Source organism: Xiphophorus couchianus, chromosome 4 (genome assembly GCF_001444195.1).
Source record: "Xiphophorus couchianus chromosome 4, X_couchianus-1.0, whole genome shotgun sequence".
NCBI lineage: Eukaryota > Metazoa > Chordata > Actinopteri > Cyprinodontiformes > Poeciliidae > Xiphophorus > Xiphophorus couchianus.
In genome coordinates, this window is record NC_040231.1 from 11,525,865 (window position 1) to 11,553,459 (window position 27,595).

Sequence of the window (27,595 nt, forward strand, 5' to 3'; positions counted from 1 at the left end):
TCTTTCTGGATCTGTCCCACTGGGACCATTTTTCTGAAAAGACAGCTACGGTTAAGGTAATTCTTTTTTTTGGCTTTCCTGCCTTTCTCTCCATATTTCACCACCAAGCCATCACTCTACATTTGTTATTCCCTTTGTAGTTCATTTATTTAGTTTTAATCTAACGTATGTGCTAATTTTTCTTAGAATTTCCATAGTTTATTATTTTCTGTATTTAGCTGTTCTGAATCCTTTCTGCTTTTATTTTTATTTTTTTTACAGCTAACAGCTAACATTTGTTTTACTTGTGTGTGTTTTTTCAGTAGCTGGACCCAAATTGGTGATCTGAAGTGGCACATTAGTTTGGTGTGTTTGCTCAACACTTCTCTCTCCCTCCTGTCCTCTTTCTCTCGCGTCCTCCTTCTTATACTGTCCAGCACTTGAAAAAAAGAGAAGTCTGCTTCATGGCAGAGTATGAGCTGTGCTTCTCAGCTGCAAAGGAAAAGTAGAGTAGAGCTGAGAGAGGGAAAGAGAGAGAGAAAAAAGGAATGAAAAAGGGAAGAGGGAAAAGGCAGCAACACACTTATATCTGCTGTCCTGCAAACAAGAGGCAAATGAGAGATTGTGGGAGTCAGGGAGAGTGTGCCAGAGTAAGAAGAGAGAGAGAAAAAGAGGATCTCAGAAAGCTGTGTCCTTGAGAACTGCATCACAACTCTTTGAAGAGAGTCTGGAGAAGGTGTGAGTACCCCGCATCTCAGTGGGACATGTGTGTTTCCCGTGCTTCATGAACGTTAAAGCACAGTAGTGTGTGACTGTGTGTGGAGGAAGGAGGGGGGGGGAGGGGGGGCATGTGTGTGTACACACACGTGTGTAAAACATGCTGCTTGTACGCTGACCTGCCAAGCTCAGAGTGAAGCTGGTTTGGCTGCCGATCTTCTGCTATTGTCTGCCTGCCTAAGTGTTGCTGACAGGGGATTATGGCAAATACAAAACACCGTATGGGCTAAAGAAAGACGGAGCCAAACTTCACAGACACGTGCATGCATGCATGAAGCTCCATGTTGAGAGCTTGGTTTGACTGCTTTTTGCAGTGTGTGTGCGGGTGTGTGTGCGGGTTTGCGCGCAAGAGAGAGAGACAGAGAATCAGTTTTAGCATGGCTATGTGTCTGGTCTATTTTTATAACAAAATATTCATCTTAATTCTCCAACTTATTTTGCTGGGGTTGAAGAAATAGCTATTGCTGTTTTTCTTTAAAATAGTATTGGACCACCTGTCTGCCAAAAGAATCTACATTATCTTGCAAATGTATCCATACCCCACCAACCTCTGTTTATTTGGGAATGGGAGAGGGAGCTACAACTCAACAAAATTGACAACTAAAAATCAGAAAAAACTGACAAAAACTACATCTCTGGCTCTTTTGGTCAGTGTTTCTACCAACTTTGTACTCACCTCTCTTTTTTGACCATTCTTTTTTGCATGACAACTGAGGCACAGCCAAAAAAATGTACTTGAACATAAATGTTTAAGTTTTGGACATACTGCAGAGATCCAACACTTTGTCTAGCTAGTAGATCCAGTTTTAGATTTAGGTCTGGGATTTGACGGAGCAATTCTAACACATATGCTTTTATCTCAACCATCTAAATGTAATGAAAATGCAAGTTTGTTTTTTCTACTGGAAAGTGAACATTTCCCCAGTCAAGGATACGATGCAAGATGTTAAACTTTGGTCTCATCTGGCCAGAGCACTTTCTGAATACTATACTCACAAAACGTTAGGGATGTTTGGCTTTTGGGTATCATGGCAATTGCATCCTTATGCAATTCTGATTAATTCTCATCTCCGTTCATCTTGCTCCATCTTGGATTTGTCCCAGTGAGCTTGATTTCTCTGGAAGTATTTCCTTCTGGCCAATCAGCAAACAGAGTGAGGATTTGTGAATTCCAATGTCAAGTTTCGGCACTGTTTTTGAGTTGTAATCTGCCATGGTTGTAGTAATGGCAGCTGAGGAAGTGAACAAAACTATTCAGTTCCAGTTGGCCATGTTTCCAGATACTGAGCAATTAAAGTTGGAGAAAGACAAATTTGAAGACATTTTATTACTGGATATCATAGCTTTAATTGAAAAGTTCACCTTATGATTTCACACTTAGCTGCTTCTTTGCTGCTTCTTTGCTTCATGTATTTCCTTTTTCTGTTAATCTGTGTAACATTTCTGTCTTATTTCAGTTACAGCCTGTTGTTGCGCAACACCCCCCCCCCCCTCCTTTCTGTCTCTACTCTCTCACTCTCGTACTTCCTCTTCTGAGAGGGGAGATGTGCTACCAGCTCTCCGTCTAACGGGTCCGTTGAGTTTCCTAAATCTGCTGGGATTTACCCTGTCCAGAACTGAAGTAAACTCTGTTTAAGCTGGTTTCGAGAAACGATTCGCCTGGTTATCTGACGGCCTACATCCAGGTGTCCCACCCTTCTTCCCCCTGTGAATTAGCCAGACTGAGCAGCCTACAGCCAACTAGTTTCACAGAGCACACCTGTTAACGGTCGCTCGTTCTCTATTTTGCAACTTGCATTTGTTATTGAACCAGGTAGGTTTTAGTGACTCGGGCGAGTCCCAAGGATGAGGTTTTAAATATGGGCTACCAGCAACCTAAAAACATTTTCCACTTCTTCCTCTCCAGAATCAAACATCACAGCTATTTTACAACCATCAAAGAACTTTAAGGTGACTCATTAACTGAATGTCCACAACATCTTTTAGATTTTCTTTATGCTAAATATTTTATTAGTAAGGCATTTTTGCAAGGGTCAGTACAGCTTAATTCAGTAGCAGAAATAATCAAATAAGTAAAATCAATCATCTAGTCTATCTTTCCCTACTGCTGACACTGAGAACTAAAAAAGGGAACCTTTGAGAGAGACGGACGGAGTTTGGCGTTTCGAACCCCAGACCTGGCTTGATGATGAAGAAGGTGTGGCAGCAGGAGGAAGATGTTGATCGGCGAAGGCCAGGATCTCCGCAGGTCTGATGAGCCTCCTCTCCACATGGATGCTGAGGTCACACAGGACTTGGTGCTGGCAGGAAAAAAGGCACCAGTTCTTCTTCCTTGTCTTTGTCTTCATCTTTGTCTTTGGGGTCTGAACCCAGCCGATGAGAGAAGTGCGATTCGAAGCCACAGATTGTGGGCCAGACGGGTTGGTCTCCATGTGCAGGACAGTCTCCGGCTCCGTGGCCCCGGCTCTTCTTCAGCTGCAGAGTTCTTTGTCCATCTCGATCTTGGCTCGAAGCTGCCCGGAGGATCCAACGAAAGGTTCCTCTTTTGCACCCACCTTTTATAGGGTTTATCCACCCCCCTGGTGCGCCTGCTGTCTGCTTAGACAGATGATCTCATATCCATCACTGTCTTACAGACATTTCCTGATGTCTGTGCCAATGTCTCAGGGTTGCTCAACCTCCTGTGTCCCTTGCCTGCACAACTTTTCACCTACTCTCTACCTCCAACATATCAGTGATGTTTAATTGCAGTTACACCTTTTTACACCATTTCAAGTTTAATGTCAAAATCACATTTATATCACATTTATTTTCTTTAGCTTCTCTGATTTAGCATTCATTTATAATTTTATAACCATAACTTATATCACATTTATTTTCTTCAGCTTCTCTGATCTATCATTCATTTATGATTTTATAACCATGACTTATTAATTATTCTTATTATAATCTTAATGTGAGTTATTACAGATGTTTTTCTGAAAAGAAACCAAGAATAATACATGATTCTAATTATTTACTACTAAAGTTACAGTTACTTGTTTTTCTTGTAGTTCCCACAAATATAAGTGTATTATTACAAGTAAACCAATATTCATATAAGTATTTTACTTTGAATCTTATCAAATTACTCAAAATGTTTAGATTTAATTTTTTAAAACTTTCATGCTTTAAACTAAGAAATAGTCTCAGCTATTTTTATAAATCTGCAGGCTGGAAACTTCCTCTTTTTCCAGGAAACCTGCTTTTCCTGTTTAATGAATCTCTCTGACTGACTATGATTTTTTATGATTAGATAGAAAAAAGTAGAATTAAAGCAAAGTTTGCATGAGACAAAAACAACACACACAACTAGATTTATTTTATTGACACTTAAGTCTAATGTTGGGCCTTGATGTCACTTGAGTGATTCATTTTAAAGATAACTTTATTTATTATTACTGTTAAACTAAAATCTCCAGCATGGGGAAGTGGGATGAGCTCGGATTTTCTTGACAAGCCTTAACCAAGCATAAAGCTAAAAACAAACACAAAAAACTTTTTTTTAAGTAAAAGTGATATAATTGCTCAATTTACTTTTTTTATTAAATGATCATTCCCAATATCCACAACTTTTTTTCTCTTTTTTTAAAGTTACTTTACTGTTTTGCAGGCAGGTATACAAAAAGTTAAGAGTTCAATGAACATGGTGGGCCGACATGGCAGGTTTGGAAGAAGTTTGATACAGTATGCATCTATAAATTACTCTTAGCATTTATTTTTTTAGGCAATGAATACACATGAATACGCAGGTTCTTTAAAGTTATTGTATCAGGATAAATAAAAATGTTAAGGCATACTGTATATTTAAAAAAGAACCACCATAAAGAATGTAACACTCGTGTTTGGCTTGAACAAAGAAACAAATATTAGGTTCTAGGAAAATTTAAAAAGCTTCAGAGTGAAGATTAAGCATGAAATCAAATATACTAATATTGCTTCTTTGAAGTGGCATTTGTTTGTGAAAAATCAAACCAATTCTTGGTTCTAAATTTTAGCGGGAGTGTGCTGAAATCATATTGGTTAAAAGTTAAATATTTAGCAATCATACCCTGAAAACTGATTTTGATGTAATTTTCTGTAATAGAAAAGCAGCATTGTGATTCTATACAAGCGGTAAGCGTGTGGTTTGGAGGTTGTGTGTCTGAACTCCGAGGTCTCGGGATCAAAGCCAAATGGTGTGACCCTTTGAACTATTTGTAACTAATCATAGGCCACAAGCCACACAGCATGCAATAGAGCCCAGTTGGGTTACTCTCATCAAAATATAATGAGAGTCAACATGTCACTCATGTTTCTGAGGACAGTGTTGAAATGAATGTCATCGCTGAAGAACTGTGCCATTTCTGTTGCATTAGACGTGATGACTTTGGTTGGTGCTGTGGGTAAAAGAAGGAAAGGAAAACTTGCCTCTCTCTTGAACTGGGCCCTAATGTACCAGATATCCTAATCTATAAATGCTCTGGTAGTATCATGCCTTGGGAATCATATCTAGTATCATCTAATGTGTTTGATCATTTGTAACAGGACAAGTGTGACCACTGATCATTCTTTCCAGAATATATTTGGATATGAAATTAAAGCATCTGTAAAACATGCATTGCATACCAAAATATATATTTTCTTTCTTGTGACAGAGTTACAACCAGATTTAACTGGAGTCATGTATCCAGTCAACTCTATCAAGTTGTATCATGACTTACATTTCATGCTTTTCTTCCTCTTAAAGAAACGCCACTAAAACTTTATTTAACATTATATGTGCAGTGCATCTGGAAAGTATTCACAGTTCTTCACTTTTTCAACATTTTGTTATTCCAATTTGTATTAATTTAATCTCTTTACTCAGTCAACAGACCAGAGCAGTTTGCTTTTCATGGTCTGATAGTCATTCAGGGACCTTTTGGCAAACTCCAGACAAACTGCCATGTGCCTTTTATTAAGGAGTGGCTTTTATCTGGCCAGTCTGCCATGCAGGTCTGATAGGTGGATTGTTGCAGAGATGGTTGTCCTTTTTAGAAGATTCTCTCTCCATAGAGGAATGCCAGCTCTGACAGTGATCTTGTCTTGGGCCCATTCGCCCCAGTGTAGATGGCCAGGGTGCTCGAGGAAGAGCCCTGGTGGTTTCAAACTTCTTCCGTTTCAAATGATGGAGACCGATGAGCTCATTGGGACCTTCAAAGTGACAGAAAGCTTTCAGTACCGTTCCCCAAATTGGTGTCTGAAGTCATATGTGTGTATATATTTAAATACTTTGACTTTAGAAACTATCCCCAGGATCAACATATTAAATGACTAGCATAAATTAAAGTTGTAAGTTACTATTGTGGCGAATTGCATGCGCTTGTGTATAGTAGTAATGTGTTTCTGAATGGTGCAAAATGTTTTAGTCTCCACTAGCCAACCGATTGAGGTCAGCCGTTCAATAATTAAAGCATGTCACTGGTTAGTGCACGAGTTGGGTCAGACGGACGGACTGATGTCTGATCGCAGTGACAGAAGTCATGGCGCCTCTGAAAAGACTCGAAAATAAGGAATATGGTGATAAGACACACAGCTGAAGATATGAAGCAACAAAGATGTAAAGTTTTAAGACTCTGTTTGCTATGTGGCATCACATATTTGTGTGATAATTGCTTAAGCTACAGCATGTGTCTCTTCTTTCTTTGATTTCAGTTTCTCAGGAGAGAGGACAGCTTGCAGCAGACACCCAGCAAGAAGAATATCAGGTAAGAGGAGTAGTGCTACCAGCACTTCTTAGAGGAAATTACCAAATAATTGTCTGATCAAGGTCGGTACCAGGAACTGGATTTATTTACTCACAGATATTGTCTGTCAGTTTGTATGGTCAACCAAAGACTGCAAGGTCAAATTTAAGAAATAATATTTATAAAACTGTATGAATCTTGATCACCTTCCTAAAATGTATAAACAAGTAAGTGAATAGAACTGCAGTTTCCACCACATGATTAATAAGCATGTGGTTGACGTAGCTGGAGAAGAGGAAAGTTACCCTGTCAAGTTAAGCTCTGTTTCAGCAAGAACTGACAGTTCTGCATCTTTAATTAGCAAGATATATAAAATGTGCTAGGCAAATTCAATATCTTTCAAGAGAAGTAAATTAAATTTTATTATTAGGTTAATGCACTGCTGCAGCATAAGCTTCTTTAAGGGATTGCACTGTTTAAAACAGCTTTTCTGATTATTATAGCTGCAATTTTAACATGTTGCCATTCAGTCAGTCCCAAAAAAACTTATTAGCTCAGTTTTGTATCATGCAATGTTCCAAGATGCTGATTGTGTAGCCACTGACTGTGCAGGTTCTTAACTGATCAAAGTGTTATTAAAATAATACATCCTCTGCTACCACTAGACAACTAGCACATCTATGGAAATGTGTGGGACAGTTTTGCGGGACATGTAAAGAAATCATGGCTGCTATGATTTCTTTACATGAAGAAATCATAGCAGCAGTGAAGTATTAGTTGTAAACCTTGTATTATTGTTTTTGGTTTCTCTCGTACACATCCCAGTTTCCTTTAATAAATACATTTTGAACATAGTTCTACTGAGTTTTTGTAATGAAAAATGAAAATTGTTTCTCCTCTTTTACTGTACACTCGCAATTTTAATAGTTCTATTTTTTTTAATAGAAAATCAGATTAACTTACATGGCAGGTGTAATTTAGCCCAGACCTGATTTGAACTTTAACTGGTCACCTTTCCAGGTGATTTGGGTTTCTACTAAGACTTTGCAGCAGTTTCCACATGGCAGACGGCTTAGATTCACACAGAAAAACACATTACTTACACTGGCTTCGTGTAGCTCAGAGAACACACTTCAAAATACTTTTGTTAGTTTATAAATCCATAGAAAGCTTTGAACCAAAATATATTAAAAACTTTCAGACCACTCGGTTTTTCTGGTTCAAGTCTGCTCTGCATTCCAAGAATCAGAAAAAAACATGGAGAAGCAAAATTCAGTTTTTATCGACCACAAATCTATAGCAAAGATCCAGAAAACAACTAAAATGCTGAAACGCTGATTTCTTTTTAATCAAGGCTAAAAACCATTTTGTTTATAGTTGCTTTTGTTTAATAATAACTGGAAAATTAATTCTAGTCTGGTTCATAATTTTTTATTCTCTTTATTTTGCCACAGTAATGCTTTTCTTCTGTTTTGTTTCTGCCATGTGAAGCCCTTTAAATTAGCTATACAAAACAACTTGACTTGACTTTAACATAGATGTGTAACTGCAGACTTGAGGCCTTTTCAGGTGCTTCATGCTGCACTTTTTAGACCAAAATGATGTCACAGAGTTACCAAATCATGAGCAACAATATTTTAAAAAGGAAATTAATTATTCTGGAACTGTTGCAGACAGTCTTTTTATGTTATTAAGGATTTGCACATTGTTACTCTTCTAGCCTTTTGGTCTTCTTGTTTAGTGGTGGTGGCTTAAAAGTCATTTTAAAAAGTATTTTACCACATTTATTCCTTTAATGTTCTTTTTTCCACCACTTTCTTTTAGATCATTTCACTTCATGTCTGGCATTTCTTTGTCGTGAAATTCAACCTGTTTGGTTTTTTTGTCTTCATCTTGAGATTGTAAGTTGTTGAGCTGGTGGTTGTCGGCTCTGTAGAAGGTTTCTGTATTCACTGTTAATCCTTTTTATGCTTCTCTCAGCCAGAGGCCCCTGTGAGATCCTGTAGATTTAGCCGGAGGTTGATCTCATGATTAGTATTCAGCTGTCAGAATATGTCAGTCAACTTTTGGAGGCTCCTTTCAGTCCTAACACTCCCACCATCCATTCTCTTACAAATTGCATGAATTCATGGCATTATATCATGTAGAAATGTGTGAAAATGTGTGTACATCCTTCAAGATGTATAGCTGTGTGGTGCAGCATTGCGTGCATTAATGTTGATACATATCCACCCCCCACCGACCCTCCATTTCCCAGGAGTTTGCCCTCCATCATATTAAATGACATGAAAAGAGCCGAAGACAGATATATGCATGAATTAATTGGCTTGAATAGAACTGTTTAGAAGTTTAATCCGCAGGGATTAATGGAAGCAGCCCTCTCTGGATTTAAGCCGCTGTGCATTTTCAGCAGCGGATTGTTTTATTTCAGTTTGTCCTCCTCATTCTCATATGCTGCCACCTTTAGTTCTTAGTCAATGAGCCACAAAAAAGCTGTTAAGTGCAGGATTAACCAAGAAGAAGACCAGAGGGGTTATTTGACTCAATAGATATATGTTTTTAAAATGGTCAAACTCAGTATTTGTAGACATCAGAACAAAAATACCAATGGATTTTTAAGCACAAACTGGAAGCCATTGTTTGGATAATTTATTTATTTCTGAAAATATCTAATTCATTGATTGTGAATGGGCGACCTGTCCAGGATGTACCCCGCCTCTCGCCCGAAACGTTCGCTGGAGATAGACACCAGCACCCTTCTGTCCTGGAAGGGGTGCAATGTTCATTGTCAGAAACATTGTCAGAGAATTGTTTTGAAAATTGTCATTTTCTGACAATAGTGTCCAGAAAATGGATGGATGGACTGATGGATGGTTGTGAGTGGGATCGATTTAACAAGCTTCTAAACTGAGATTTTAGCTCAAATTTTAAGAGCTAAAATCTAAAATCTCAGTTTAAATATAATCGTGTATGATTATATTTAAGCTCAAACTTCAAGATTCCTTTACCTCTGAAAACTGAGTTACTTTGTAAAAGTAAACCCAAAAAAGTATAATAAAAAATAAAGGTCCACTCTTTTTTATTATTGATACTTACATTTCTTAACTGTGTGAGAAATATTGCTACACTTTAGAAAATGTCCCAATAGGCTACAGACTGTTGCATCTGTGTGATGATTAGAAAAGGGTCTTTAAACATTAGCAAATGTAATTGTATTTCTGTTGTAGAACCAAAAATAGGATGTTGCAAAGTAAAACAATGAGTGAAAGTGAAAGACCCATTCACAAAAATTAGGAAGGAGAAATCACAGAAAAGTGAGAAAGGTTAATACAAAGTCCAACAAACTTTAAACAAAGACGGAAACAACAGCACAACTGCAGAGAAACTGAAATAACTTTATAGAATAAAAAAGGAGGATCTGACAAAGAATGGACTGAAATGAAAACGGTTTGTACTGGGGTAGTAATTATTGAACATTACACCGTGTTCCAAATTATTATGCAAGTGATATTTTCTCAGATTTTCTTAAATGGTCAATGCAAATGATGGTCAGTATAATTTTCAAGTCATGAACTATTACAGTATAAATAAAATTTTACTGAACAAAGCTCCCCATGAGAACAGTATTATTTTCAAAAATCAAAAACTCAAAATGCACTGCTCCAAATTATTATGCACAGCAGATTTTCTAAACATTTTATGGATTATAAAGAACTGCAAATGGTCATTCTTTGAATGTGCAGCATTAAGTGGTCACATGTACTAAAATCAAAAGCTATTTCAATCAAAAACATCTTAACAGACCGAGTTACATGTTAACATAGGATCCCTTCTTTGATTTCACCTGCACAAATCTTGTATCCACTGAACTTGTGAGTTTGTGGAGTTTCTGCTTGAATTTTTTTGCAGGAAGTCAGAAAATCTTCCCAGAGCTGCTGTTTTGATACGAACTGCATCCCACCCTCAGATCTTGTGCTTGAGGAAACTCCAAAGGTTCTCAGTAGGGTTGAGGTCAGAGGTCAGAGGAGGATAGTGACCACACCATGAGTTTCTTCGATTTTATGCCCATAGTAGCCAATGACACTGTGGTATTCCTTGCAGCATGAGATGGTGCATTGTCATACATGAAGATGATTGTGCTACGGAAGGTACGGCTCTTCCTTTTGAACCATGAAAGAAAGTGATCAGTCAGAAAGTCCATCTACTTTGCTGAGGTTACACACAATATCATCTATAAATTTAGTAGCACAACAAAAAATTTAATCTTTATGACACTTAAATCCAATTTGCATAATAACGTGGAACACGGTGTAAAGCTAAATTTGTATTTTCTGGTAACCTTGCCTTTTCCTTTAAAACTTGTCATTATTAAAGGTCCTTCCTAAGATGAGTATTTCAAATTATGTACAAACACTACATCTGACTGTTTTGAACTACTTCCCAGGTATTTGTTCTTATATGCTAAACAACAAATGAAATAAAAAAAAAAAACCAGAATGTCAGAAGTGAACAGCTAGAAACAACTGAGGGAGACTGGCTATGGAGGGATGACACACACCAAAGGGAATCACAGCTAACTGGGTAACCAACATATTATGGAGCAAAAAGAATCTATTGTGTTTAAAACGTAGTTATGTGAAACTTAAAATCACTTTCTATTCACTCTGTTATTTTGCTTGTGAATTCCTTTATCACTTCAGTTTGTCTTAGATTTTATTTGCCTCTTTCTCGATATCAGATCCTACTCTCTGTTGTTCTTTTCTCTTCTTTTTCAGTTTAAAGGTGCACTTATTCTGCTTTTCTTTCTCTTTTTCCTCTTTATTCCTTCATTTATTTGCTGTAAACTGTGAGTCTATGAGATACTGAACAGATCGATGCCTATAGATTGGCTCATTGGAAGCCATTAGTTATGGGTTTTTATAAAGCTAGTCATTATTGTGCTTAATCTTGCAGAAAATTAAATTTAGAGTTGTGTACAGTGTTTTGGTTAAAAGTTGTTGATGTTTTTTTTTTCTCATTCTCCTACCAGCTGCTATTTTTTCACTGTTTTGCATTTAAAACTGTGTGTGCGCCTCCTTGTCTAATGGGTGTGTGTTTGTGTGTGAAATGCATTTTAGTGCTTCTGTCAATAAGCCGCCAAGCTTCCTGGTCATGCCAAAAAAACCCTCAAGAAAACTGCCCATACAACAACATGGCTTGGCCACAGTACTACATACGTTTCCCATTTTCTTCCCTTGGGGTTGGCAAATTTCTCCATTGTTGGAGCTTTTATATGCAATATATCCAATGGTTTTAATAACTTTGAAAGTGATGAGAGGGTGTCATTTTTTTTCTTCCTGACACTTTGCTTTTGTTGTTCAAAGTGCATGATGGCTCCATCCAGGTCCGGTTTCAATTTCCAAAATTAGTCATGAAGTCCTGGGCAACATTCAACCTCTTTATCCCCTCTGACTTGCCAAATATCCTCTCCCTATTTCCATTACTTCTTCCCATCAATCCCAGGCCTCTACCTCTTTCTGTCCTGCTGTTCAAGCTTTGCGTTCTTTGAACCTTCTTTTTTCCCCAACATTTCTTGTCATCCTCAGTCCAAAGTATGCACCTTCTTCACTTCCTCATATTCCTTTCCAACTGTCTTTACCTAAGCTTCTCAACATCTTTCCACTTTCCCCTGGTTCTTTCTTCATCCCCAGTTCTCTTGTCTACACATAGTCTTCTTTTGTCCCAAAGCCTTCCCCCAACACACACCCACGTCTTCTATAACTAAACAATGGGTGCCTTGAGCACTGAAAGATCAGTTCCCATCCCAGCCCAACCCCATCAGCTCTGCCCACCGTCCTCCTCCTCCACCCCATGATGATATGCAGAGTAGGGCAGCAGTCTCCTTTTGTTTAGCTTAGCGCAAATGAAAATTGCTAATCAATTTTTACCCGCTCTTATTTCATGGCATGTAGTTCCTGCCCCTCCCCTGCCAGCTGTCATTGTGTGGTTGTTGTGCAGGGCTGAAAGCTTCATTAGCAGGAGGACAGCATATTTTGCCCCTTAGCACTGTATTCACAGAATTACTAAAGATAGGACATCACCCGGTGTGAGTCATTGCATTTGTGAAAACAGACATTTTCTCGTGTCTCATAATATTCTTTTTTTCATTTCTTAATAAAACTAGGGAATTGTAATTTAGGGGGACTTTAGCATAATTATATCAAAGCTTACATAAGCCTTGTTTTATTTAGAGCTAAATAATGCAAGGATTTGTAATGAAAGGTCAGTTTTTTGGAAGTTTTGCTTCTACATTACAGCTGGTAATGTACCTTCTACCATATTACCTTCTACCATTTATGGTTTGATACAAGGAATCTATCAGTTAATCAAATATTGAGAGGAACATTTTGAGGTTTTGCAGCTCTTAAAGGGTTAAAGGGTGTTATCATGTATTGGAATGTTGGAAAGAGTAGGAGCTTATTAAAGAGACAGAGGCCTAATTTCTTTACGTTATGTTTGATTTATGCCTGAAAAATACTTAATTCAGACACTTAAAAAAAATTGATCATAATGAAAATGTAAACCCCTTGTTTATAGTAACATTGCTTTTTGGGAGGGAGGTTTCCATTAATTTTGAAACAAATGTCTAAATTTTCGACACTTTTTTTTCCAGTTGATGTTTGTCTTTCATTTAAATACTAGTATTCTCCAATAGAATTCCTTTGTACAATTCTCCAGACTTTGCGTAACAAAAATATTTTTTATCTTTTGCAATCTTTCTATAAGCTAGTGGTGAATCTAAAAGCTGCACTATGCAACTTTAATTAATTTATTTTTTTGCATGTTTGTTAAAACCTTTACGATGTTATGACGATGTAATATGAGACAGATAATCTGAAAAAATTCTGTGGTCCTACTATCATCTGTAGAACTACACCACTCCTAGTCAGAAACAAGCAATCAAATCACGAGGAAGGTCTTAACACTGTCAATCATGCTCGTGTATAAACTTCAGCTCTGCTAATGGAAAAGAAACAAGTTACTAAAGGAAAACTTTTTATTTGCTGTCATAAGTGGCCATGCCAACTAGCTTGCACATTCACAACAGGCTCTGTTGTGGGGAAGGAGCTGTAGCTTAGCGGAAAAGAAGCAGGAGGGTGTGAGCAGCGCATACATTTTTTTCAAATGACCTTCTCAACCCTTTTTTCCCTGCTGCTTCTTGATCCATATACAGCTTGGACAGTAGTTTTTCCATCTCCTGCTATTATTAACCCAAGCATCTATTTGTCACCTGTCTTCTGGGTGTATAGTTGCCTCTTGGTCGCTATTATTAACACCAACGATTATAAATATATTGATGTGTGCCATCCAGGGATGAGAACACTTGAGTGGCTTAGTTTAATCAGACTTCCTTGTAAATGTCTCTGTCACTCAAAGCATAATAACTGGTGGCGTTTGCTCAGACATTAGTGTGTGAGTGTAGCCATGCGAGTAGTTATTCAAGGCACTGATGGTCACTTGTGACTTTTTCCTAAAGAGTATTATGTGCCAGCTTTACTTAGTTATTTTGTTGAAACTAGATCATCCTCGCCAATCTCATGGATCACTATGCACTTGTAGCAATGTCAAGCACACATTTAATGGAACATCACAATGAGGATGTTTTATAAAGACTCATTCTAGCATATAGCGTGGATGTTCTGAAAGATACATACCTTCTCTGTGTTTTGACTTGACTTTTGGATAAAATGGTAAAAAAATGGTATCATTACACAAGGATTGCTTTTTTTTCTTTACACATAAACAGTCACAACTGTTATCGTTAGTAGGAATGGTGCAAGACATGTTTGTCTCTTTAGGAGCTTTTTTTTGTTTTGTTTTGTTTTTTTTCTTAACTGACTGACTTTAAAGCTAATAGAGAAACAATAGTTTTTATGTTCAAACTGTACAATTCTAATTTTTCATAAAACTTAAATTAGTTTTGTGAAAGAGCTGTCAGTGATACTTTCTGCTGAAATGTCTCATGGAAACTTTAGTTTCATTACCTTTTCTTTCAGTCGTGTTTTTTGTTTGCCAGGTCACAGAAGCCTGAACTCAGATCTAAAAATGATGTCACACTCGGGGTGGTCATTTTCATTTTGAAAGTCGAAAAACTATTGGGAACTGTTTTTAAGCTAATTACAATTATCTATGTAGGTCAATGACATAATTTCCTCCATTTTCTGTGAAAGAAACATGTTCATGAATATTCTTGTTCAATGCAATATAAACAGAAGTGCAAAGGTGGACAGAGTTTTACACACTCAAGAGCCAGTAGTGATATTAAACACATGCTGGCTAAGAGAACTCCAGCCTTTCAGTACAGAGTTTCACCTTTATCCCCTTTCTCAGTACCTTAAGTCCAAATACTATATGTGTTTTCTTTATAAATACAGCATCCAGGGCTCTGTAAATGTCACAGGTTCCTCTAAGCTAATCCCTGGGACAAAAAGTCTCTGATGTTTAATTTCTCTTTTTCTCTCTTTTGATGTTTTCACTTTACTTTTGACTTGGTAGGACACAAAATCATTGACACTTAAGAAAATGACCATCACTGAACAGAGCCTAGACCCTATTGGAACCATTATTTCAAAATTCTGCTCTAAAAAACTATAAGTACTGAAACTCAGATCTGTAAGCTGCTGAATAGGTTAATTTAATGTGAAAGATAATATACAATCTAGTTACAGCTGATTATGCAGTTGAAACTACAGTTTTCCTTATCTCTACTTTTGGGGTTACAGCCAATCAGCCACAAGGAAAATGAATTGTGCTTTTAGATTGGCTGCTTCAGAAACACCAATCTAAAAGTGGTTGGATTGAAACCAATCCGAGAGCCAGTTAAGTGTCAAGAAGCATTGTGGTTTATTTCAGCTTCCCAAACTGCATTTTCTTTTAAATATTTAAATGGGTTCCATGAAGAAATGTGCAAATAAACAGATTTTTCATTAATAATTTGGAGCTAGACTGAACAGAAAAACCTGAATAGGAATTTGTAAATCCATGAATAATGACCTGTGAGTAGGTGGGGGTTCATTGTAAACCTTTTTGCTATATTACTAGTAATTAAAGCTCTTAAAAGTGTGGGCAGGAGGCTGTCACTGAAGTGTAACATCAAGAAAACATACAATTATGATTTATTTTTTACTTTTGTGTGTGTGTGGCTATTGTCAGCCCGAGCACCTTTCATCCAGTGAGTATGCATATGCATGTTTTAGTTGAACCAGAAGAGAATTGGTGCATTTCAGAGTGAGTGACTAAGAGAGAGAAACTGAGACCAAGAGAGAGAGAGGTGCCATTTGTTTTGAGTGTAGTGGAAAAGCTGGAAGAGTTGCTAATCCACGTGGTTGGCCGAGCAGAAAGGCCATTCATATTTATAGCTGACTGACTCACATTCTGTCAAAGAGATGTCCAATACTCAGAACAGAACCAAGAATAACCCTTGAATGAGACTGAAATAGGGCTTTAAAGAGAAACTCATATCAGAGCTGTATTTGGTGCTGCTGAGTCACTATTCAGCAGACCAAAAGAACAAGAGGAGGGAAATTTACACCTGAATTCAAATATCGTGTGTCATCTGGCGGCCAGGACAATTTGCTGAGTCATTCAGTTACTTAAGTACAATCCCTCTTGGATTAGGATTGAATGTATGGAGAAAAAAAATGATTGCAATTGGTCATTTATAAGATTTAGATGATTGCACCAGCACCATCAGATAAAATTTTTAAAACCTGACATTTGTAGAAAAGGAGTCCTGTCGTTGGCATTCTAATTTCCTGTGAATTTTCTACGTGCTGCTGCCAGCCTTGGCCAGGATTCCTTTGTAAAAGAAATATTTAATCTCAGTGGTATTTGTCTAAGTGAAATAAAGGTTAAATAAAAAAAATAAAATAAATGAATGCATTTACAAATAATCATTATGCTTCAAGATGACCAACCCCAGTCTGTCCAATGTTTAAAATGATAAATGGGGTCTCTCAATACACACAATGAAAGCAGTGTAAAAAAATATATACATTTCCTTGCTTAAATATTCATATGTCTTGCAGCTGACTAACGTAAAAAAAAACAAAAAAAACATATTTTTAATTGGCATTATTAGTGGGAGCTTGATGCAGTGTGGAAGATGGCACTCTTTCTCAGTTTGGGACTATTTTGTGAAGGTTGAAGCATTTGAACCATGTTACTGCTGTTGATATTTTTAATTAATTTTCTCAATCGGGTTTATTATTCTCACTTCGTTTCAGTTACCAAACAACAGTTTTGCTGGTTTTGCTTCTGTTCTTTCAGTACTGAATATCCCAGGCCTTTAGATGTCGTTTGTCTTTCATGTTTTTATGTTCTGCAATTCCATGCTTTCTTTCGGTCCTAACCTGTGGTTTTGCTTAATTAAATAATCTTAATTGACTTCATAATGCTGGTGGTAGCCTGAAATAGACCTGTTACAGTTGTCTTTATTATTGTTTACAAGTGTGGAGCATATTATTAAGCATATTAATAAGGACATATCTAATCTTTTATTTGTCAGTGTGTCAGATTATAACCCTATAATTGTTTATAATGTAGTTAGAAGTTGGAATAAATAAAACTTAAACACTTTGTTTTTGACAAATATAAGCTACAGTATGTCAATTGAAGGCTGTTTGTAAAGCAGTTCAAGATGATAACCGTTAACAATACTCAAGAGAAAGAGTGGTACACCCTCTCAGTTTGTTTTTATCTGTCAGCTTCTCTGTAAACTCGTGTCTCTGGAGACAAAGAAAAACATGTTCATGCATTGACACAAGCCTTCAGAAACGGGACAAGTCTGAGACACAATATGCAGATAAAAATGCACTTACAATCAGCTCCAGTATATTACTGTATGTGACAGGAACTACTCCACACATACTCTCTATACTCAACAATTATTTCATGTGTGGTTGTGTGGCCCCCTTTCCTCTCTCCCTCGAGTATTCTTACCTTCTCACCCTCTCAACCTTTCCACCTTTGCACATTCCACTCTTGGCTCAAACTAGGGCTTCCTTTTCTTTCTTTTCCTCTCATTCTGTTTTTACTCTGTCTCTTGTTCACTCCACTTTTTCTTTTCTTATATAGATATTTTCACACCTCCCCCTGTATTGAGATACCCTACTCACAGCACTCCTAGTGACCCTGTCTGTGACCAATGACCTCAGGGGTAAATGCAAGGTCCCACCTCTCCAGGAAATAAAGACATTAGCTTCCTCCAACCGTCTGACCCTGTCTCACCTAACCTCGTCTTCCTTCACCCTTACCTCTGTATCCTTCCCTCTCTAAATCCCCCCTGTACTGTTTTTTTTTCTTTTGCTCCCTTTTAACCATTTCCAAAAATGCAGCTTTTATTTTTGTATTTCCTTCATGTGCTTTTAACTGGTCACTATTTTACGTTTGCATCTTTAGTACTTTTTTCTGTACTGTTGATTATGATGTTTTCAGCAACCATAGAGAGAAAAAGCACGAATCATTTTATCCAGGTCAAACACCAAAAAAGTTCAAAGTAAATACATGGTGAGGATCTTTAGCAGCTTTGGAAGTCAAAAAGTAATGTTTTAATTACTTGCAGCTCAGACCAACTATTTACAAATACAAATTTAGTTATTATTTTCTGATTTTTAACACAAAATTAAATATAAATGGAATTTATATGCCGGCTGTTATGCTCTTTGATGCAGTGAATGTAAATATTTGTTTTCAACTGCTTCCTAAGTTTATATTTTTTGCATAAAAGTAAAAGGGGAGACTTTATTGTAATGTGTGACAAGACCAAGGCCATTGTTTAAAGAAGTCCTGTGTAAAATTTGCCACAAGAAAAAATATGAAAGAAGGTGCTGTGTTCAGATGGGACCAAAAATAAATGTTACAGCTGGAAATCAGAATGCTGTGTCTGTTTAAAAAAAGAAGAAAAAGCTAATATTTAAGGTTTATCAATGGTTTTGCAATGGCTTATAAGTGGCTTCAAACATATCAAATGGTTTGAAATTATGGTCTTGATTTTTGTCACAAAAATCTGTCATTTTTACTTTGGTGTGTAGTATTTATCTCTACCATAAATCCAGAGCAAAATTACACAAAACCTAGGAAAAAGTAGGAATTTTCACATTTAAGTGCCATGTAAAAAAAACTGACTCTATGAAATGTATTGTGTGTGTTTCTGCATATGCTACTTACATCTGAGCTTCCCTTCCATTCTGCTTCCTTGCATGTGTTTTAGCATCATTAGTGTGTTAGTTTTTCATTTACTGAGTGAAAGAAGGGTTCCCCCGAGATTAACGTTCCTCTCTTTCTCATTGTTGTCTTCCTAAAGAGAAGAGATGGAGAAAACATTTGTCTGGTGCTGTGTTTTGCTGCAGAAACACAAGTCAACCATGTCACCTGCACGTAGCGCTTTGCTTTATGCATATTCATTTTAGTTCTTATTTCAGGATATAGGACATAGAGACTGAAAACATCTTCAACTCCCCTCTTGAAGTTTACAGAAAATTGGAAAGATTTATTTTTGTTAGTGCATGAAAGGTAGTTAGCGTTAAGTAGTTGCAAAAATATGTGAAAGAATCATTTTCTATTTTTCTGTCTTGGCAGCCTGTTGTTGGGAAAAGTGACCCAACATAGTATCACAGTTTAACTGAGAAATTATCGTTGCTCGAGAGAGTGCAAAGACTTAATTTTAATTCTTGGAAGAGAATAATTAAATGTTGTATAGTTTCTGTCTCCTTTGAGAATTTACAGATAGTTTTGACGTGGTTAAATGACAACATTTCATGGTCAGTTTCTTTATTAATCTTTTTTTTGCTTTCAGGTAAATTTATTAAAACATGACCAAATCTATCCTAAAAACAAGTTTCCACACAAACATGCCTCTGGCGTGTTTGTGTGGAAACACTACAGAGTTTTTCTATTCTCCTGTTACCTCACCACCTTGTTTTTCATTCTTGTTTTCACTACTGGTTTGAAGGTTCTTACCGTTAAACTTTTGCCTTTACCTTCCTTTCTCCTGTTAACCACAACAAAAGATGACTGTTCCACTGTACCTAATGGAAACAGCAGAATATTACATGTGCTTGAGAAATGACACACAGAAACGTTTGTATATGAATAACTATAGTGGATGTGTGTGTTGGTAAGAAAGGGTAAGAGACGAAGTTCGGTTTTCTTCACAGTGTGTTTGATTTGGCTTGGTTTAAAGCAGATGGGCCTACTGTGACCCACAGGCAAATACATGCCACCCACTCACTCTTCTTAATGCTCGCATCCACACAGAGATGTATAAACATACAGCAGCTTCACATTTATTCAGCCATATCTTATAACCATCCTCATAAAAACCTAAAGCTCTGATTAATGAATATGCTGGATTTTCCTCATTTTTCTTTAGTGTTCACTTGAGTCTACAGGCTCGAAGTTATGACTATAGGTGTCCAGCATTTATTTTACTGCATAATTATACACATTCACTATAACAAATCCATTATTTTATTGCTGTTGTGTTTATTATTAGAGCTGAATCTACAAATTTTTTTCTGTTTGCTTTTCAGCCTTAAAGTTGCTGATCACCGGTTGTTCATGATTAGATTAATTTTCAGTCTCCATGCAATCTCTGGCTGACTCAGTGTGAGGCTTTGCAAATCATTGTTTCATTTAGAATTACAGTCTTAGTTTTAGCACTGTGAAATAATGCGCCTTTAATATTTTTAATTCAACATAATTTCTGTTGACATTGTTAGAATTAAAAACACTCTCATGTCCAAGAAATTTTATCTAAGAGGAACCTGGCTTTATAAACTATTTCAAACCAGTGCCAAAGTGATATATTGCCCTGTAGCACCTACATAGCTGTTTTGCTTCATATTTCATAGGAGCTAGCTTTTTAATATACTAAAATCACTTAAGATAGCCATTTATGTTTTGGAAGAATTGGTTTAGGAGGAAGGAAGATATTTAGTATCTATGATTCAAAAAGAAGACATTAGCTCAATATTATAAGAAATGTCAACAATACATGTCAGTTCAATGTGGCAAAATTATGGAAACCTAAAAACCTCTTGCTTCAATTAATGTAACTGGTTTTACCCACCAATTTTGTGACAATACCATTAAACTGTAATATCTAGTTTTCTCTTAGGAGATATGGTAAATAGTTGGATGGTCGACATATTGACATATTTTAATAATTATGATAACATGTCAAAACAGATCAACCAGAAGAAAACAAAAAACATGGGAGAGGAGAAGTTTTAAGTAAAGTTTAAAAGCAGAAGTCAACAAGTCATTTGTTTTGCACCCTTTAGGTGAACACATAATGAGATAATGTGTGTGTTTTTGTGAACACCTATAAGAACTGGTAATGGCATTAAGTCTTCCCTCTTTTTTTCTTTTGTACCTCCAGTTTTGCATGAACCTCTTTCTTTTTTTTTGTCTTTACATCCCGCTTCATATGCCCTGCCCACACTCAGCAGTAAACCTGCGCTTATTAGAAAAAGGGAGAGAAAAAAAAAGAATGATGGGAGGTGAAGGCAAAACGATGGAAAGAACAGAGTGTAAAGAAATACAAAGCAAATTCTGCTTGTCAGGATTTCTCTACTTCCGTGTGTGTATGCATGTGTGTGTGAGAAAGGGAGAGGGAGAGAGGTCTGATGGAAGAAAGGGAGATTTTTGCTTATCAGACAGGAAGTGGATCTCTTACAATAGCATTCTGACGTCTCCCTTCTCTAATTTGGAAAACTGTTTAGATCCCTATTCCAGATATCACATGCACACACACACACCCACGCGCACGCCCACACACACTTTGCACGCAGACACGTCACAGAGGTGCAAAAAAAAGATACAGCTGCCGAGTTGGAGACAGAACCGCTGACTGAGCCATCTGCATTCACAGACTTAAGATAATTATGAATTCACACTAACCAAAAAAGCACAGGCACATACACACAGCTTGCACACGCCCACATGAGACTTACATTACTTAGTTGTATATTTGATATTCAGCTGATGCTTCAAATACAATTATATTCAGACATAACATAGAGGCAGGGATGATAAACAGACAGAGAAAAAAGAAATTAGTTTTTCAGTTGGAGAATAAGAGAATGAGATTAAAGGGGAAGACAAAAATTTAGTAGAAACAGACGAGAGAGGGATCAACAATATGGCTTGAAGAGGATCCTGGGGGGAAAATATGACAAGGTTATCAATGAAAAATTGCATTAGTTAGGTTTTATTGATTATGTTTTATTTCCTATTACGTTCTCCCAACTTAGATTTATTTATTTTCTTTATTAATTAACACCCAATCCTTTATATTGATTGTGTATTTAGACTTAAGGCGTGAAATTCATTATTCAATTGCATCAGAACAGGGAGCATACTTTTGCACTTCACTTTATCACCAATTTTTCATCTAGCACTTTAATGGTTTAATGGTCTGTGAGTGCCCCTAATTGAGCAAATAATTATTAGGTGAATTGATCAGAGAATAAGTCAGAATGTGCTCAGTTCAACAGTTTAGCATGCCGAGGTGAGTGAGTGAATCTTCACAGGTGCAAACAAGGTGTTTGCATAGCGTAGCATGAGATTAAGTCATGTTGCTATGCCATTTGCTGAATACTTATGTAAATTATGTGGTAGTGTAGTACATGTGTGATGAAAGACCAATTTTCTAGCTGTAGGATTTTGCAAGTTGTCATCTCTAGTTACATGAAGGTAAACTCTTTGGATGACATCAGTCTATAAGACACTATTTTGCCCTTGTTTGTGGATTTCTCAAAATAACTACCAGATCTACGTATACTTCATGCTCTAATGATATCCTTGTGTTTGGACAGATCTAGTTTAGAAGGCCTGGATTAATCTGCAAATTGAATAGAAAATGTCTGAGCTTGTCTCATTTAAAGAAGAGGTTAATTCAAGGTTAATTCTGACACAATGTATAATGCACTTTTATGCCTTTACAAATTCTGCAAGTCTTGTGATAACTCATGTTCTACTATATTGTTGGATGGTTTATGTCTGCAATAGTTTTTTCCAGAAACAAAAAGACCATTTAGTTCTGCTGAGACATTTTTTGCTAAAATAATTTACATGGTATGAGGAAAAGCAGAAGATTAAGAATTGAAAACTCAGAGTGGATTCAAAAGGTATTTTATATCCCAGAATGCACATGCCAGTTCTGATCAGAAAAAAACATGTTTTATTATCTCTGAACATTAATAAAGGACCACAAAATATAAATCTTATCACAACTTGTTACTTATACAATCTGTAATCAAACAACAATAACAATATTTTAGATTATTGGTAGCATTTCAAATCCCAAAATTGAGCAGTGATTGAAGTAGCCCTATTTAATCTGCAGAAAAATTTATTTTCTCTCAATTTTATAATAAATATAATAAATTGTGTCTCCATAATCTATCCTCTACAAAAACTGTTAAATTATTCCTACATGAATAAAATAAATCTACTAACGTATCGTTTTCTGACGTCAGTAATGCAACTAACAAAAGTCAGAATCAACTGGAGCAATTTACCAACAGAACCCGTATAAAGCTGGGATTGAACGCCGCTTCCTTTTACCCATGATAAAAGAGGGATCAGATTTTGTTATGTACCACAGCAGGGTCAACTATTGTCTGACTGATGAACAAACAGCCGGGCAATGCCTAAATCCCAGTTGGAGTTTACACACACACACGCGCGCGCACAACAAAATCCCATAGTGTGTGTGAACAAACAGAGGATGAAAGGCAAAACAGCGAGGGGAAGAGCACATATAAAGAGCTGCTGTTTTATTAATGAACCTGGAAACAGGCTTGGGATTCTCAGGATGAGTGTTTGTGAGTGTGTGCACGTGTGTGGGTCTCTAGCAATGCAGCCGCACAGCTTCAGAAATCAAGGTGGCTGCCTGGACAGTATCGGTACTTGCACACACACACACACGCACACCCCTACACACGTAAAGTCTCTAATAAATTCACCCTAATTCATTCTCTCTTTTCTCTGGGGAAGAGCCAGCAGTTTGCCTGATCCAAGGAAGCTTCACGTTACCTTTCCTAAATAATTGATGCTCTGTCTCTGAGTTGCACTCACTTGCCCCTCTTTTTGCTGTCTGTATATAGATATGTATGCTTTTCTGTCTGGTTAATTTTTTTGTAGCTTATTTTTCTATCCCTGTGCCTCTCTTATCTTTTGTCTGTTTTATTGTGTATTAACATAACTTACACAAATGTTCCCTACTGTAATTTTCTGTTGTCATTTCTTTTGGAATATGAAAGAATTTGAGTTGTTACAAACTCAAGAGTTTTTTAGCCTTTTTCCAAAAGCCGATACCCATGTGTATCTCTTTGCATGATTGCATATTCCTGTGTGTGAAAATGAAAGAGGGTGAGGAGGTGGGAGAGGGACGTTTTGAGTCTGAATTTTTTTCAGGTCCAAATGTGCCCCTTAAGAATTCAAACCTATGAAAGTGTCTGCATTTTGATACGCAGTGAGCGTTAAAGTGAATTTTTATATTTGTAGAAGCAACTATAGTGTATTTTGTCTAGGGGTGGGAGGGGTGTGTGTGTGTATATATATGTGCACAGACCTTCTTCCCCCACTCCCACAGGGACCTAACCCCACTAACCAGGGGTTAAGTGCTGCCTTTCCCTTCCTCTAACATTCATCTTGTCTTCTTCCTCTCAGATCTTAAAGTTCCTTCCATTTATTCTTTTCAACCCTTTCTTAAACCTATGCAACTGCAGTTTCTTAAACTGCACAGGTTTAAGAAATATATATATATATATATACATGCCGATACCCATGTGTATCTCTTTGCATGAGATACACAAAGAGATACACATGGGTGTATGTCATGCACCCATGTGCATACACGCATATATATGTGTATGAGATACACACACACAATCCATTTCTACTAGTACCTTTAAACTAAGTGTACTTTAAATGTTTGGTGTGTGTTTGAGCTTTTCCAATAGAAGTCATATTCTATGACTGCTATAGAATAGAATTCTAGAGGTCTATTCCATGACTTCTATTGTTGAATAAAAATCATATTCTATGACTTCTCTTCTATGACCATTTGTATCTTAAATGTACAAATGGTCAAAATTTTAATTTAACCATTTAGCTTGCCAGTTTTATGAGATCCAACACAATAACCTGCACATGGCTTGAGTGTGAAAAATGTCATCCATAAATGAATGGCAGATATAGAAAAGCATGAACATTATAATGTTAAAAATACTAGATATTTCAATATCTCTCATATAGATGTTTAGAACAAAACATTAAAGTAAAATCCGAAGCATAAGTCCATGTTTTGAGTGTGTGTGTGAGAGAGAAGAGCATGTTTTTGCTGATTGGTACTTTGCAGAGAGACTGTCAAGAGTCAAGAGTCCCTAATCCTTGCCATCAGAGACTCCTCAGCACACACATACATGCATGCACTAACAAATTCACACACATTCTTATCAGGTTGCCCAGTGAACCATTATGGTGTGTTGTGTATGCGTGTGTGTGTGCCCTGATGAGGGGATACCAGTCTTCCCATGACAGAAGTAATCCTGTTCAGTGGAAGCTCTGGATATTCCAACTGGTGTATGCGTGTTTTGATGGGTTTCTCGGTGTGTATCCCCATGCAGCAAGTCATAGAGCCCAAATCCACTGCCTGTTTGCCTCCCTGCCAGTCTAGCCACTTCCTATTCTCTGTCTGCACTGTTCCAAGATGTTGTTTTCTAAAATAGTACTGGTACTAGTGTTGATCTTAAACAAACACTTAATAAATATTCATTATCAGTCAAAATGAAGTGCAGTTTTTGCATTATAATTTGTGAAGCATTTAGTTAAACTAAAGTTATCATTAAGTCTGAGGCAACTTCTAGATTTTCACTCATTAAACATGTTACTCCAGAGTATTTAATTATAATATAAGGGGATGAACACTGAGGTCTTCTAATGTCCTTAATAACCCTATCACACCATTTAATTTCTGCTTGGTGTTTTAGGAAATCGTGTGACAGAATCACATTTATAAGTATTTGACACTGTAGTATGCACAGATTTAATGGCAAGTAAACTAGACTGTTAAAAGCCACCAATTTATAGTGAATTAGCACAATAAATTAACAGCAGAAAATAGTGAATTTCTTCTTCTTCTTTTTTGCAAAATATACGATTTGAAGTCATGGAGAAACCACAAGAATTTCTGAGATTTTAAAATGGTAAAATGTGTGTTTGAATTTGGCTTGTTAACAGAGTAATTCTGGGCTGTTTTGGGAAGTAGGAGAAATTCACAGCTGATTAACATAACAGGCTGTATTGGCTAGCTAGCCACACGCTTTTATTAGTGGTTTTTAGTTAAGAGGATGAAAGTTTGACAAAAAACACGTGGCGATTTATTGCCACCACATCACCCTAATCCACGCCTGTAAAAAAAAATCTTGGCCCAGGTTTGATTATGTGTGCAGCTTGCAGATAACTTTTGCTGTCAGTGTTACTGCTATGAGAGAAGCACATAGCATTATGTCATATCTGTGCCAATGCTATAGAATCAATTCCAGTGTTACTCAAATGTCACAACACATTTAACCTCGTACTAGATTATGCAGACAATCTGAAGATTCACTCACACAAGGATGCTGAAGGGTCAGCATAGCTCTGTCTGACACACTGTGATGTACTCTCCCATTTGTTCAGCTAATAAGTATTTGATCATTTGGAGGCTCTCTGAAGGATTGTTTGGGGCGCAATAGTTTTTTGCTAATATACGCCAAGTGTTACAAATTTGCACTTTATATGCTAACGTCAAAATTAGCAAATGGGACAGAGTATCTCAATCTGAATTTACACTCTCTCTCTCTTCTTGTCATGCTTCCCTCAGGTTTGTTACTGACTGTGAAGCCTTGACCCGATATTGTACACTCTACAGTCGAGTGGGATGGCCTTCTTTGTCCAACACAAGGTTGGGACATTGGTTCACTTTTGTTTTCCTACATCTGTGATTAATCACACAGAGAAATACTGATTCTTACACATTTTGTTCAAATGATAATTTCTTTGTTCCATTTCCCAGCACAGAATAGGGGAAAAGAGCCTACATGGAACATGTTGCAAAAAGACTGTAAATTAACTGAACTTGTTTCATTGAGAGCACTAAAAATTACTTCTTTAAATTCTGACTGTGTTTTTAATCATTATTTTGTATGACATTTAACCGAGTAACTAATTGTGATTATTGTATAACTTTTGCAGTCTCTCAACCAGGACTCATTTAAAAACAGGTTTTTAATATCAGTGGGAGTTTTCCTGGTGAGATAAAGGCTAAACAAAATGAATGTACAGTGCTTTAGTTCAAAGTTGTTGTTTGTATCTAATGCTCCAAGGTCTATAATGATGTTGGACCAAATAAACTAAGTTAAAGCAAGGAAGACAAGCTGATTCCTGAAAAACAACAGCAACAACAAATTTAATGTACATTTTTAATGTAAGAATTTGTGGAACAGCTGTGGAACAGCTTTAATGTAATGTGGCAGTAATGCTTTTCATTTTCCTAAAAGATATGACATTTACCTGCCTCAGAGTAACTGAAAAGGACATCAAACTATAAATTGGAACTGTAAAAAACGCGCAACAATTAAAAATGACCATAAGAGCTTTGTTTGTCTGTGCTGCTTGTGTAATTTAATTGTTTCAGTTAGTTTCTCGTGAAACTGTGCATGTTTAGCTGTGGACTCTGGTGTGTTTTGGGAGCATCACAGTGTCTTGTTTTCAGGACATCAGCAGGAGGCTAATGGAAGGGTTTTGTTGGTTTAAAAGAATTACCAGCCTCCTTTGCCAAAATCAACTCATAATCTGCTTTACTGGCACCAATACACTCACGTTCACACCACTGACAATATCTAACAACACAAAGCACACTAAAATGACGATCAGCCGTACAGAACTACAAGATGCAAACTCTCTTGTGAAAACGGACTTGATGAAAGGAGGGGTTGACGAAAGGATGCAGAGAGAAAACCACAGTAAGACAATAAGTGAGCAGTAAAAAGGAGAGCGGT

At 36.8% G+C, this 27,595-nt stretch overlaps 1 long non-coding RNA gene across 1 annotated transcript; it reads left to right on the forward strand.

The window, feature by feature from the left end:
* The first annotated feature begins 310 nt into the window (after positions 1 to 310).
* On the forward strand, positions 311 to 27,178 carry LOC114142625 (uncharacterized). The gene is made up of 4 exons (XR_003595081.1): positions 311 to 717; positions 6,472 to 6,524; positions 26,419 to 26,499; positions 26,611 to 27,178. It is a non-coding gene; the product is annotated as an uncharacterized LOC114142625 (long non-coding RNA).
* The last annotated feature ends 417 nt before the right edge of the window (positions 27,179 to 27,595 follow it).